The sequence below is a fragment of the Cervus canadensis genome, chromosome 31 (assembly GCF_019320065.1).
Source record: "Cervus canadensis isolate Bull #8, Minnesota chromosome 31, ASM1932006v1, whole genome shotgun sequence".
NCBI lineage: Eukaryota > Metazoa > Chordata > Mammalia > Artiodactyla > Cervidae > Cervus > Cervus canadensis.
Genome location: NC_057416.1, coordinates 40,184,545 through 40,200,267, shown reverse-complemented (window position 1 = coordinate 40,200,267; position 15,723 = coordinate 40,184,545). Strand labels below are relative to the sequence as shown.

Below are 15,723 nucleotides of genomic sequence, written 5' to 3'. Positions count from 1 at the left end.
GGTCGAAAAGAGTCAGACAGGACTTGACCAGTGAACAACAAACACCCATTTCATAACGTCTTCCCCACCTTGAGTCACACGACTTAGAGAAGTGATAGTTGTATCTGTATCAGACATTTCATTCGGGGAAGGATACTGAAGTGGGTTTCCGTTTCCTTTACGGGATTTTCCTAGCCCAGAATGAAATCCACGTCTCCTGCATTGGCAGGTGGCTTCTTTACCACTGAGCCACCAGGGAAGCCCATATAGGGGGTTAGGTGAAGTAAAACATAAAAGATGAAAATAACACATGAGGGTAAAAACAGGTTTTTAAAATAAAAATTCTTTTTTCCCCCTTTGCAGAAGGCATATGTGTGCTTAGCGTTAGCAGTGGTTTGAGTTTCCCTGGTGGCTCAGCTGGTATAGAATCCGCCTGCAATGCAGGAGACCCTGGTTCCATTCCTTGGTTGGAAAGATCCCCTGGAGGAGGGAGTGGCCCCCCACTCCAGTATTCTTGCCTGGAGAATCCCATGGACAGAGGAACCTGGGGGCTACAGTCTCTGGGGTTGCAGAGTTACCTGAGTGACTAAGCGCAGCACAGCAGTGGCTTAAAGTTTTGATTTAAGTCGTGCTGTTGGTGAGAGATAGAGGCACAGATAGCTGCCGGTCTCCTCTTTGTAGATGCACTATGGAAACTGTGGCAGAAATTGCTACTTTGTTGGTACTGTGTATGATGATTTATACAGTGATAGTATTTCAAATTAAAAGTGCACAAATAGGAAAGATTAGTGTAAAAGTGTAAAATTTAATGGAATATTAAAAGAGTAAAGACATTTTAATGTAACTTTCTTTGTCTTTATTTTCAAGAATTCAGAAGGAACTTGCAGAAATTACATTGGACCCACCCCCCAACTGTAGGTAAGTACTTAATGGATTTTTATTTGTATCTTTTGCAGAAGGTGTAATCGAACTATTGCTCTGATGTCTCAACTATTGTTGTTGGGGCCTGATTAATTAGTGAAAACATGGTTCTGTTTTGGACTTAAGTGACTGTGAAGACAGTGGTTGTGGTGGTCTCCATGCAGAAATGGAATCTTCATGAATCTGTTTGTAATGGTAGATGGAGTTGCCAAAAAAAGAGTAATGCAATAACAGTAAGATAATGGAATTATAGGGTAACACATACAATGATCTTTTAGTGGAAGAGGTGTTGGAGTTTTAAATGATTTCTTTCATGATAGAGTAATACTGTGGCTAAAATATTTGCTGTTTGATAATTTATTTAGTTGTTATCTTGCTGAAAATTGATTTTTAGAAGTGCTGGAACATTAAACAGTGTTTCTTCATGGTTTACATTATTTCTTATAGTCCTAGGTTGTGGTGATTGGAGGCGGTGAGGTTAAGTTTGAAACACTCTCTCCATTATGACCACATACCCTCAATCTTCTGGTCGGAGTTTACTGATGGGAAGTTAAAGTGCTTGCTTGGAGTTGATTAATGATATACGTAGAGTAGAAGGAGGGAAGTTAGCTTCTGCTGTATCTTGGATCTGGTACAGTAGTCGGAAGATGGCTGTTTGACTCCTTGGAGATGTGTGTGTTTTGATGTCAGTTCAGTGTTGGAACCAAGCCACTGTGGAGTTTTGTAGTTTAAATGGCAGCGCTGTGCGTCAGAGGCGAGAGGACGGCTTCAGTATTGAGTACATTGTTGGTGTGACTTCTGATTCAGCTGAGCTTATTTTAATATGAAAGCAAAGATAACAGCTCTGGGTATTAATGGAAGTGAAAAACTTGTAGGTGGCTAAATGGCTAATTGACAGCCATTTTTGTGTAGGAAAGATTCTAATAAGACTTAATGTTTGTAGTGAATTTATTGTAGTTCTTTACACAGGAGTCACATATATAAACTTGTAGTAATAATGTTCAAAGAATGTTTCACTCAGCTAGAACAAATACTTCTCGGTTAGGAGAAGCTGTTGGGTAGTCAGGCGTTTTTGCCACACTTAGGCTGTGTTGCCTTAGAGCTGTTTCAGATGTCACATCTTTGTGTAAGCTTTGGTGGCCAATTCGTGTAAATGGATTGATTTGTGGAAAAACTTCAGTTTGAATTAAACTCTCTTGTTTCGTAGGGTAGTATTTGTTTTAATGTTTGAATCTTTTTTTTTTTTAAATAAACTGTGTTTACCACATATATTATTCCTGTTACCTTTCTTTACAAACAACTGAAATGGTACAATATGTGAACTTAGTTTATATACTTTGAAAACTTTGTTTAAACTTTGAAAACAGATTATTGGCAAAATAAACTAATTGCTTTGTTTTAATGAGCTTGTTTAGGGCTCATTTTTGATGAATGTAATCCCTGTATAATATGTGATGATTAGAGTTTGCAGTTTTGCTATCAGATATATTATTTCCTGGTACATTGCTCTAATTTAGTTTTGACTTATTACAGATAATAAATTAACTTAGATTAAACCAATATATTATAAATGTACATGGAAACTGAAAATTCTGAGGAAGAAAATTACATAATGTTTATTCCTTAAACTAAAATGGTTAAATCATAGTTCTGTTTAATGTAAAAAAGAAATGTTTTAACTATGGAAATTTGGGGTTTACTTTTTCATTGAGCCTTAGTTAAAGTGTACTGGTTGTGCAAGCAAAATATTTCTAATAGTTTTTTCATTTAAAAAATGTAGATGTCACATATAATTAGCTCCTCAGTTTCAAGAAAGAAACCTACTCAGTTGTATTTTTTCCCCCCAGTTTTATTGAGATACTGACATATAACATTGCAGAAAGATAGCCTCTTCGGTGGATTTGCTGGCATATGAAACTTCCAGTGTAATCCTTTTAACCATGTGAAGATTGGATAGCTCACATTGCTTCAGAACAAGGCCTACGGGTGCAGCTTCTTTGATCCCTAGATAGCTGATGGACTGATCAGGCAGGGACGAAGGTCGTGCCCACCTTCATGCTCCCCTGTTGCAGAGGGTCCTCTGTGCTGCGCTGGTGGAAGTGGGGGTTCCTGCCGCCCCCTGCGGGCCCTGCCCCTCACGTCGACACCCCCTGCGGGCTCTGCCCCTCACGTCGACGGCCATGTGGGCCCTGCCCCTCACGTCGATGCTCACCATGAGCCCTGCCCCTCCCGTCGACAGCCATGCGCTTGCTAAGGGGTTTACCGTAGTCCTTGGATTTTCTGTGGGTGTGTCGGGTTAGAGATGGGACCTCGGAACTTGAGTGCATCTCTTTTGCGATGCCCGCTAAGCAACTCTTGGGTTCATATTACAGGAACCAGCATGTGTTTGTCTTCTACTGTAGTATTGTTGAAGATCTCCCCTGCCCCCTCCAGGTTTTCAACAGACTTAAATCTTTTAAGAGTATGCGCAAAATATTTTGATGATCAGTTAAATTATTTCTTTGTATAGGTAATATCTGCCTATACAGTTTCTGGGTATCTTTTCACTTTTTTGGGTCATTGTTGTCTTTGAGGTAAAAGTGCAGTAATCTTTTTTTCTTTTTAGGCTGGATTAAGTTAATTCTTTTATAACATTAGAATTAATATTTAAAACCAAAACTTTATGATTTATCTAAGAAGAAAGTTTCTATTCACAGAATGGTAGGGTCTGTGGGATCATAGGCATAGGAAAGTGCACATGATCTGGGTGGAATTCAGTTATATACGTCGAGTATTCTCTGTGGATAGTAGAGGTGCTTTGCTGAGTCCCGGTGTGCGGTGAGAACGTAACTGGCCCGTGGCGTTTGAAGGGCTCTCTCCGAGGCCTCTGCAGGGGCCCGCGTGTCGGTCCCGCTCTGAGCTGGAGGTGCCGCTAGTGGCCGCAGCTGCTCACTGCCTCAGTGACCGGCACGCCAGCTTAGCTTCTAGACGACTATGCTGCGGCTTTGGGGACTCCGCAGAGCCGTCACAAATGCAGACTCAAAATCTGTAAATGTGCTGGTGTGCTCATTTCTATTTTCTCGATGTCAGTGGGAAACTGGCAGCTAGCTGGAAAAATTTCTGAATTAAGATACAAGTTTCTGTCATCCTGAGGATAACCTGTGTCTCTGTATTGCACAGAAGCTAGATTCAAATTCTGTTATGGTCTGATGCTGCCCAAATTTATATTAGCTTTATAAGCATGGAAATGACAGAGATCCTTGCTACTTTTTAAAAGTAGAGACTGTGGTAAAATGATTCGCTTGGATTTTGATTTTTGATTTACTATTTGAGCAAATGAAAGGAGAAAATACTTAAGAGGATGTAGTTCAGTTATATTAGCAGTTTTTACTTTTATTGCTATGTTTCAATTATCTACTCGTTGAACATAGACTCTGCTTTATTTTTTAATTGTAACAGCTTTATTGAGATGTAATTTGAAGTGTAAATTTCAGTGACTTTTAGTGTATTCACTGCTTTATATCTGTCACAATCAATTTTGCATTCAGATCACCCCAAAAGATACACCATACCTTTTAGCAATCCTTTCCCATTTCCTCCCAATTTCAGCACCATCCAGCCCTGGGCAACCATCGGTCTACTTTTGTCTCTATAGATTTGCCTTCAGGACATTTTGTACAAATGGAATCATACAATATGTAGTCTTTTGTGACTGGCTTCTTTCATGAAGCATAATGTTTGCAAGATTCATCCATGTTGTAGCATTCATCAGTACTTTATTTTTGTCTCTGAATAATATTCCATTGTGTGGCTATAGTACATCCTATTTATCTGTTCATCAGTTGATGGAAGTTTGGGTTGTTTCCACTTTGTGGTTATTGTGAATAATGCTGCCATGAACATTTGTGTACAAGGTTTTGTGTGGACATTTGTTTTCATTTCTCTTGGGTATAGATAGACCTAGGAGTAGAATTGCTGGGTCAAACACTAACTCTGTTTAACCTTTTGGGGAACTGCCGGACTGTATTCCAGAGTGGCTGCACCATTTTACCTTCCTGACATCAGTGTATCAGAGTTCCAGTTTCTCCACTGCCTTAGCAACTGTTATTGTCTGTTTTTTAATGATGGCCCTCCTTGTTGGTGTGAAGTACTGTGTCACTGTGGTCTGGATATTTCTTACCCTGTTGTATAACAATCTTGATGACTATCTTTTCATATGCTTATTGGACATTTTTCTATCTTGTTTAGAGAAATGTCTATTCAAATTCTTTGACAATTTTTAAGTTGTTTTGTCTTTTTTGTTGTTGAGTTGTAAGTACTATTTATTTATTTTGACTACAAGTCCCATATCAGATATATGGTTTGCAAATATTTTCTTTCATTCTGTGGATAGTGTTTTCACTTTCTTGATAGTTCCTTTTAAAGCATAAAAGTTTTAAATTTTGATGAAGTCCAGTTTATCTATTTTTTTTTGTTACTTTACACACTTGCTGTTATTTCTGCAAAACCATTGCCTATTCCAAGATTAAGAAGATTTTTGCCTACATTTTTCTAATAAGACTTTTTTAGTTTTAGCTTTTATATTTTGTTGTCTGATCCATTTAGTATATGGTGTGAGCTACAGGTCCAACTTCATGCTTTTCTTGTAGATACCCAGTTATCTCAGCACCACTGCTACAAAGACCCTTTTCCCCAGTGAATTATCTTCATATCCTGTTGAAAAATCAATAGATCATAAAAGTGAAGGTTTATTTCCGAACTCTCAGTATTATTCCATTGATCTATGTCTGTTGTTAGGCCAGTACCACAGTCTTGATTTTTGTTGTTGAGTCACTAAGTCGTGTGTGACTCATTGCAACCCCATAGACTATAGCCGGCCAGGCTCCTCTGTCCATGGGATTTCCCAGGCAGGGATACTGGAGTGGGCTGCCATTTCCATGCCCAGGGGGTCTTCCCAACCCAGAGATGGAACTCGTGTCTCCTGCATTGGCAGGAGATGCTTTACCACTGAGCTCCCTGGAGCTCTGTGGTAAGTTTTGAGTCAGAAACTTTGGTGTGTAAGTCCTGTAACTGATTCACTTTTCACTGTTCTAACTCATTAGTTAAGGCATCATTGGAATGGATGAGACTGGGACTGGGCGTACGCCTTACCACTGTTTCCTCCTCCTGTTGTTGAGAGCCACTGACCAGAGGAGGGTCTGTTTGCCAGACCCTAGTAACTGAGACAGTGTGTGGGGAAAAAGTGTGTGAGTTAATGCTTTCCAAACTGTATCATAGAACAGGAAGGCATTGAGATAGAAACTAGGGATTGTGTCTGTATAGGTGTGATTTCTACAGAGAGCCAACAATGTAAAAATCTGTTGTCGTTAATTATTTTCCTTTTATTGGTCATTATAATATTTCTGCAGCATTTTGTAGCTTTTAAGGGATTTTTATGTATGATGCAGTTTAGTCTTTTTCTGTGAGGCTCCTGGAATTAAGTAACTTGCTCAGGATTGCATGACTAGAAATGGTTGATTTGCATTTAAACCCAGGTTTTCTGATCATTCATCCTTTATTTTTCCAAATGTGTGAGTAGATAGAGAAATACGTTAAACATTACATTTGTGGCTAGGTACATGTGGTTTAGTTAAGGAGAAAAAAAAAGAAAAAATCAACATGCAAGGCAATCCAATATATTGTAGGTACTATGCTTGATTTAAATTTCTGAATTCCATGAAACAATAGTTAGTTGGAACACTCTGAAAAGTAATTATTTGAGTAGTGTGATTTCTGTGACACTTTTCTGTCGTGTGTGTGTTTGTATGGGTGTATATGTTCGTGTTATGTTGTTACTGGCACTGAGCCAGGTAAAGGATATTTTTTACATTTGGCAGTTTGCAGTTCTGTGTCTGCACTTTTAATGCCAAATTGATTTTCCCTGTTCCTCAGCCTGATTCTCCGTCATGTTCCCCTACACCTCAGTATTCACTGAAGGCTTCCTGTGTTAGATCTGTGGTAGGAAAAGTGTAGGTTGCAAGAAGGTAATCAGATGTAGTTCCTAATCCTGTAGATACGGTTAAAACCAACTGAGAGAGAAAACATAAAATGCTTTAGGACCAAGACCAGGGAAATGATGGTGCTGTTGGCAGAGACTGCCGGTATCTGTAGACTGCGGGTCTTAAAAGGGATCTGCTTCCCTCTTTACCCTGTGACCCTAAAGCCGATGGACTTGTGTATTCTTCAGCGTTAGTAATTAGCTGCATTTTTTTTCATTTATTTTTATTAGTTGGAGGCTAATTACAATATTGTTGTGGTTTTTGCCATACATTGACATGAATCAGCCATGGATTTACATGTGTTCCCCATCCTGATAATTAGCTGCATTTTGTAGAAACCTGACCTCTGGTTCTGTTTTATTTTCTTACTCTTTTTCTCCACCTTGTGTCTTCTCAACATTTTGTGCTTTTATACTGTGTAAGTTTTTTTCAAAGCCACCTCAGTCTTTGGAGCAAGGCAGATTATTAGTAAATAAACACTGGATAACTGAAAGGTGATGTGAACACCTTTTTGTTAGCAGAATGCTGGAGTGCCTCTTCTGAGGAGTCAGTCGTGTCCAACTCTTTGTGACCCCGTGGGCTGTAGGCCGCCAAGCTCCTCTGTCCGTGGGATTCTCCAGGCAGGAATACTGGAGTGGGTTACCATGCCCTCTTCCAGGGGATCTTCCCAACCCAGGGATCGAACCCAGGTCTCCCACATAGCAGGCGGATTCTTTACCATCTGAGCCACCAGGGAAGTCCAGGGAAGCAGAATGCTGGAGTGCCTCTTATGAGGAGTCATTAACATAGACAAAATTTAAGTATATGTTGAGGCCCTGTGATGCTCAGTTTTTCATATCCATGTCTCCTTTCTTCAGTAGAGATAATAGAAGCATATTTTTCATTCACTCGTTTGAGTTCTGGACTCCATGGCTGCAGTGTTGCGTGGTTTTGCATAGACTCTCCGAGGAAAGAAGTCTTTGCTGACATCTGGGTTGCTGGAAGTGCAACCCTGGAGCGTGTGCGGGGGCCTGGGCCGGGGGCCGAGGAGGCGTGGACGGCGCTGCAGCCCTGGGGAGCATGGTCGGCCCGGACCTTCCCCTGGCAGAGCTGTGTCGGGAGCCTCACGCCTGTTTGTATTCTTGCTTCTGTACCTTCTTTGACATTCGTGGTGTGCGCTTTCATTACCACGGACGGTGCACGTGTGCTTCTCTTTTTGCTTCACCTCAAAGCTGACTTTTCACCGGACACAGCCAACACCGCCGCGAGGGGCCCTTGCTGCAGACATCGTGGTCCAGGCGCAGTCGTTTGCTGCCAGCACCTTTACTTTAAAACTGAGCTTGGGAAGACGTCACTGTCTCAGTAAAACCCCGGAGAGATTCCTTCCTTCCTTACTCCAAGATGTTGTTTCTTAGCATCTGCCTTTAACCATAGATTTTTAAAGTATTTATTTCATAATAAGAGAAAATGTTGAGTGATAGAGTTTTGTGCCCATTATTTGTGACTTCTGATTTTCTTTTTATTTTTTTCTAATCTTTGCTGCTTTAAGAACAGTATAAGAATGTCTGAAAAAAACATGCATTAATTGATCACAAAGGGATTATACTTTATAACAGCAATAGAACATTTTATCACTTATTTTAGTTTGCCTGGTTTTATAACTAGTTATTCAGATTTATTACTTAAGTACTTTTGATAGAAAGTGTCATGTTACTGTCTAGCAGGTAATATTTTAGTTCACATAGCTGTTCTGTCTTTAAGATGTCCTGAAAGCTATTCTTTAGTGTGCCCAAAGCATTTTCTTTACAGTGATTATTACTGTTCATTGGCTTCAATATCTTTTATCAACTAAGCATTATTGCAAATAGCAAGTCAAGCAATATTTATTAGCATTTTTTATTTTAAGAGCAGTGTAAGTTTTGATTTTTTAAATTTAATGTTACCACCGTTAGCTTTCTGACTATGCTTTTTGTAAATGTTCATTTAGAACTGTTTACTTAGAATGTCTGTGTATTTAAGTTAGGGACTTAATAGGATCCTTTAAAGGTATAACGAATTCCATACTTGGGTGAAGTGAAGTGAAGTGAAAGTCGCTCAGTTGTATCCACCTCTTTGCGACCCCATGGACCATACAGTCCATGGAGTTCTCCAGGCCAGAATACTGGAGTGGGTAGCCTTTCCCTTCTCCAGGGGACCTTCCCAACCCAGGGATCAAACTGGGGTCTTCCTGCATTCCTGGCAGATTCTTTACCAACTGAGCCGTCAGGGAAGCCCTTATTTGGGTAGAAGCAGCATATTATTCTGGTGGCTCAGCCGTTAGAGCATCTGCCTGTAATGCAGGAGACGCAGGAAACATGGGTTTGATCCCTGGGTCAGGAAGAGCCCCGGAGGAGGAAATGGCAAACTCATTCCAGTATTTTCACCTGGAGAATACCACGGACAGCGAGCTTGCCAGCCTACAGTCCGTGAGGTCACAAAGAGTCAGACACGACTGAAGCAACCGAGCCCACATGTGCACCGACTCCCTTCTCCCTCTCTGCACGTGAAGAGGAGGCCTGGTAGTGATTCCGAACCTTCCGGGGGAGAAGTGGGCCCTGGTGCCCGGGCCAAGTCCCTGGCTTGCTTCCATCCTCGAGGGGTCCAGCCCCCTGCCTCCCTCAGCCCGCTGCTCTCAGGTCTCCCGATGGTATAACTCCTTAATCTGACCTGCCCAGTTGGGTGAGAGTTCTTTCTTTAATCTCTGTACTTCAGATCTTGGCACTCATCTGACGTTTGGTGGACCGCTCGGGCACGGATGCACTTGCTGTCCTGGGAAGCTGGCATCTCTGGATGCTGCCAGTGTTTGCGGCGGTGTGCCGAGGTCTGTCATTCAGCAGTGTTGTCCCATTTAATCTTCGTGACCCTCCAGGAGGGAGGCGCTGGTTGTGGATGGTGTTATAGGTGGGAAGACAGGCTCAGACAGGTGAGCCCGCTTGTTCAAGGCTGCAGAGCCGACGGCGCAGAACTGGGATTTCAGGCTTTGGAGCTTCTGCTGCGCTGCCTGCCTTTTGCGGAGTGGACACAGGAGAGCGGTCTAGAATGGCGCTTACCCGCAGGACTTCCTGGTAGGACGGAAGTGGTCTGCATCTGGCATCCAGCGCAGTAGCTGCTTAGCACTCGAAAGATAGCTAATCTGAGTAAATTAATTTATAATTTGACTAAAATTTAATTTAAAATTAAGGTGACCATATGTGACTAGGAGCTACTGTGTCCCATAGTACAGACTTAGAAAAATGAACATTTCTCAAGCTTAAATTTATGCTTTAATGTCAGGTGAGACTAAGCTAGCAGGTCATTTTGAGTTTTTAAAGGGTACTTACAGTATGCATTTGTCTTCCCCCACTCTTCCTACCAACCACCATTATTTTCTAAGAGCCAGCGACTGCTAACGTATTTTTTAGAGCATCACACAAAATGCCCTTAATTATGTAAAAGACCCATATAAATGTTAATATTATATAGTATGGTTAAAAGTGTTTTATTTCTTTTTAACAAAGTGAAAGTGACATTGAAAGCATTGTTTTTATGGACTCAGGATTTTGAGACAGGAAAGCGTGTGGTCTGGCCTCCCTCCAACCAGAGAGAAGCCCGCGCTGGGACAGGGACACGCAGTTTCATGACAAAGCCCAGGCCAGCATTCAGTGCTGAGAGTCGATGTGTCGCTGATTTCATCGACAGAATGGGTGTGTTTTATACACTTAGAAAATGTAGATACCGTTAATATAAACAAGGAAGGTTGGAAGTCTTCTCTGCGACCAGAAAGGACATTGGAAAGGAACTGGAGTTACCTTGTCTGGGGGAGTGAGGGGGCACCGTGGCTGTGTTTAACTGTTTTCAGAGCCAGAAAACGGAAGAGAGAGTCACCTTACTCCATGGGATGTCAGGGTGTAGAACTAGCACTGCCGTATTAAATTAGAAGGAAACCATTGCCTTCTTGATACAAAGTCTTCATCTTCGTCCAGAGCTGTCCAGAGAAATAATGGACAACTCGGGAGGTAGGTAGTGTGTGCCCCTTCTCTGGAGGAATTAAAAATGACTCTGTTTGCTTCTTTCAGAGGAGTGTTCAGGTCTCAGCTGCACGGTCGTGCTGGTGGACGTGTTTCCCGGCCGCTGGACTCGGCTTCGTCTTCTCCTCTGTGGGTTGCGAGTCAGTTTCTCTCTCTCTCCTTTGCCTTCTTGGAGCCTGTGGTTCATAATTTGTATAGTTTATTGGCCTAGCTGTTTTATTTAAAACAGATAGTTTATTTGTTGTAAGTTCTATATATGAATTAGTAAATGAGGCTTTTATTTGTCTATTTATAACTTTCAAATTTATAAGAAAAGGATGATACATGAAGAATATTTGTGTAGCAGACCTATTCCATTAATTACATGAATTAAATGGGAAATTAATAATTTCCTGTGTCATCTAAGGTGAAAATACAGCATTTAAGAACCGTGGAGTATGGATTATAGATAGTATTTGCAATAATGTATAAAATGTTTTAAGTAATAAATTCAGGGTAGCCTCCCCAAATATGCAAATATGGGTGTGGTGACTGTCTAAACAAGTGGTAGCTGTCTAATTGATTCTTTCTCCTTTTTCAAATTACATACAAGCCAGATGTGTCTAACTTTAAAGCAAGGAGAAATCGTTGAACAGTTCTTCCCGGTTTTGAGCTTGCCAGAGGTGTGTGTGGGTGGACTGGTCACTGACAGAGAAGTAAAGCTGTGTGTGGTTTCTGACGTCATCACTCTCCATTCTCAGACTCTTCTGTCACTCCCCTGTCTGCCATAGTTTTAGGAAGTAGGGGTTTGCCTGGAGACATGACCAAATTTCGTGTAGCTTTGTAATCAGTCAACTGGGGACTCCTGACAGTGGATTTTGGAGATGGTAAACTTAGGTTGAGCAGATTTTTACTCTTCTGTGTGGAAGGTAGTCAGAGATGGATGTTCAGTTGGACACATAGATGTAAATGCACCCAGTGACCTTCCGTTCCTCCGTGGTCAGACCCCATGAGCTGGGAGGTCCAGCTGGGGAGTTTTGACTAGTCTACAAAGCAGAGATTGAATCTGAGTCAGCATGCTTGCCTAGGTAGGAGAGCAGGCAGGCTCACATGGATGTTTGTGTGCTTGCAACATTCACTTCATAGGTGGGCGTAGTTAAGGACTGGCATATTGCTGCCCTGTGGTCTGCTGGAGGCTTGGGAAAGAGGGGGTCTCCTCACACCCTGATCCCTGCAGCTTCAGATAAGTGCTTATTGACATGCACATTGCCGTGTTGTTAAAGAGTAAGAGTTTGTCACAGGGATAAGAATAACCTTCATGTTTGATAAAGCACCCGGCCAGAGATTAACAGGCAAGCCTTTGAATAGGCCCAGAATGGTATCGGTGCCTAGAAACAGCAAAATAAAATTATGTTCTTGAATAAGAGTGTGTAAGGTGCTGTTGTATTCCAAAAATAGCTGTTATTAGGTTAAGTGAGTAATAGAATAAGCTGAGTAGGGTGTATTTTGAAATTAACAGTCGTTTGAGTGCCAAGTTGCTCAGTTGTCTCCAACTCTTTGCCGCCCGGTAGACTGCAGCCCGCCAGGCTCCTCTGTCCACGGGATTCTCCAGGCAAGCATCCTGGAGAGGGTTGCCATGCCTCCTCCAGGAATAGTCGTTTAACGCCAAACAGATGTTTTCTAAGAGCCCGTTGTGTGGTCAGCACCGTGCTGGGGCTGCAGTTCGTCCCAACAAGACGCAGGGGTGTGCAGCCCGTGCGGCGCTCGCGCGTTGCTGCGAAGGCAGCCAGGGACGTCGCTGCAGAAATCCAGGCCTGCTCGGGGAGGGGGCAGTGGGCAGATGAGCAGCGCGCGGGGCGGGATTCAGTGTGGGGCCTGCCTGTCCTCTGGGCTCGGAAGGCCTTTCTGAGGAGGTGACGTCTAAACCCAGGATGGGAGGGGACGCGGTGTGAGTTCCCGAGGTGAGCAGGCCCCTGGCCGCGGTGGTGTCGCAGAGGTGCCGCTCTGCCTTTGGGGGAGCGGGCGGGGGTCCCCGGGCGCTGAGGAGCCTGCCTGGGATGGGGGGGCCCAAGGTGCGAGTGCAAAGTGAGGCTGGCGAGTTGAGCCGGGTTGGTTCTCATGAGGCTCTGGGCTGGAGGCCGGCTGCTCGTCGCCGGGGAGGCAGGACGGCGTTCTGGACGGGCTGGACTGGGCCGCTTCTTGCAGGAGAAGTGGCGGACTTGGGGGGTGATGGCAGAGGCGGGGATGTGGGAGGCATCGGTTTGGGATTGAGTCTGTTGGGGAGAGGGAGGCGCCTGTTCCTGGGAGGACGGTGGAGGGAGTGGGCTCGGAGGCTTCTTCTGGCCTTGCTAACTGGGAGCGGCTTAGCACTTCCAGGTGGAGACAGGCGGCCAGACATGAGGTGGAGTCCGCGGAGAGCTGGAAATACCAGTTCAAAGTTGTCATCGTAAAGATATTTAAATCCACGGAAGTGGAGGCCTCTGTGTATGGCAAGGGTGTGGGGAAAGAAGGGGACCCAAGGCCAGGCCGTCTGGAACCACGGGTGTGGAGTCGGGAGCTGGCCCGCAGGGAGCCGGGTGCAGGGGGAGGTGTGTGAGGCTGGGGCAGGGGGGGCTCAGTTCCTGGTGGTCCTGGGGGCTTCCCAGTGGTCAGGATGCCACGTCCATTGCCAGGGGCACGGCTTTGGTCCTGGGTCCTGGAACTAGGATCCTACAGGTGACTCAGCCATAAGGAAAAAATTAAATTGATGATGAATGAAAATTTTAAGTGAATGAAAAGTGGAGTAACACTGGGCTTCCCTGATGGCTCAGAGGTAAAGAACCCTCCTGCCAGTGCGGGAGACACAGGAGACGCGGGTTCGACCGCTGGGTCGACAGGATCCCCTGCAGAAGAAAATGGTAACCCACTCCAGTATTTTTGCCTGGAAAATTCCATGGACAGAGGAGCCTGGTGGGCTGCAGTCCATGGGATCACAGAAGAGTCTGACAGGACTTAGTGACTAAATAGCAACAATGAAGATTGTAATTACTTTTCCCACCAGGAAAGTAATAAGGGAATAAAGACTATCAAGTTGCATTGAGATTTCCAGAGGAATTCTTTTATAATTTTCCAAGATGATTCGCATCACCTTTTCACGCAGACTCCATAATTGGGCTCAAGAAGGCATGCCTTTTCCCTTTGGGGGTGCAAGGTCCTGCCCATCTGAACGCTGGCCGGTCAGGCTCAGGGACCATTTAATTAGGAAGCCATTGCTGGCGGCCTGTGAGTTTGCATGTGGCTGGCTCCCATGCTCTGGGAGCGCAGAGGGAGCGTGGTCAGCACGCCCTGGCCCTCGCTTCCGTCGCCGAGAAAGAGCCGTCAGGGCTGCTGTCCGAGGGGATCGGCACGGGCGGCTCCTGGAGCGCGGGTGGCGGAGCCGGCCTCACGACCCTCCCTGTGGGTGTGCGCTGGCCTGGCCGGTGGCCGCCGCTGCCTGCGCCCGGGTGAGCAGGACAGCCGTTCCCGCCCCGGCGCCCGGGCGTGGCCTTTTTCCACGTCTTCTCCCTGGACCTCGGGGCCTCGCTCAGATGTCCCTTCGTTCCCTGCCTCTCCGCCCTCCGCACGCCCGCAGCACGCGCTGCGTGGGTCAGAGAGGCAGTGCTGCGCAGCCCTTTCTGCGGCTGGGACTGCCTGGGTTTATAGTCATCCTCTCGGTCCAGTTACGTGGCTTCCCTCCGTTCCCTTACCTGTAAAACGCCATGAGTCTGGGAGGATTGTGTGAGTTGTGTGTGTAAAGGACTCAAGAGTAGGACCCGGCTCATAGGGCTGAGTTGTTAGCTGTTGTGCAGTTATCATTATTTATAAGGGTTTTATGCATTTACTGTCCTCATTTGTTTTGAGGATGGTGAAGACATATGACATGTAATTCACTATCTTCTCAATATGATATACTGCGTGTAAGAGACACTCAATATTTTTTGCAGTAGTAAATTATTAAGGCAGAGAACTGAATGTTTTGTTTTTGTCTAAAATACTAGGCATACACATGGATGTCTTATGTGTGACCCTGAATGCTTGGTGGTCAGTATCTCTTCTGTACAGTGCAGTTAATAAACAGAATTGTAATGCATTTGTTAAATATGTATATATACACACAATTTTTATAATATGAACCTAAGCTTGGTTTTAAGCACTCATACAGGTTCCTGTGAGGAGAGGGGAAATCTTTTTTTAAGATAAAAATTTTTCAGTGTTTTCCAGTTTGTTTTTTCTCATGATAAGCTCAGCAGCCGTGTCTGTATGACTAAATTCAGTGTACATGGGCAGCTTGGCATTTTAATCACCTCATCTCCAAGGGCTCAGTGCACTGGGGATGTGGAATTCTTAACTTTCAGAGATTAGAATCTTAATTGTTGAAATAAGACTGACTCACTTGAAATAGAGAAAAATATCAAATGGTATACAAAGGAAGTGTGATGTTAATAAAATAGTAAGATAATTCATCTAGCAGTCTTGTTTGTTATTCACCAGAAGCCTTTTGAGCATCTCTTTCTCACTGGATTCAGAACCTCTGAATTTTAGCCCAAGATATGCCACTGAGAAGTTGAACAAGTTCTTATCTTTACTTGGTCTACTTACGCACAGGATGATAAAAAAAAAAGATCAAATATGATGATGTGTATGAGCGCTCTTAGAACACTGAAGCATTGTGCAAATATGAAGAGTTGTATAATGTTAAATTGTCAGAGGCAGACCATATGTATGGTGACAGTTAAAAGAAATACCAATGACTGTTGGGATAGTCAGGGTGAACCTTAGGGGTG

At 43.8% G+C, this 15,723-nt stretch overlaps 1 long non-coding RNA gene across 1 annotated transcript in view; it reads left to right on the top strand.

Annotated features, from left to right (window-relative positions):
- The first annotated feature begins 843 nt into the window (after positions 1–843).
- The window catches only part of LOC122432591, an 85,558-nt gene continuing 70,678 nt past the window's right edge, over positions 844–15,723 (top strand). Inside the window, exon 1 of the long non-coding RNA XR_006266887.1 lies at positions 844–897. This is a non-coding gene — a long non-coding RNA (uncharacterized LOC122432591). The remainder of the gene's footprint in view (positions 898–15,723) is intronic.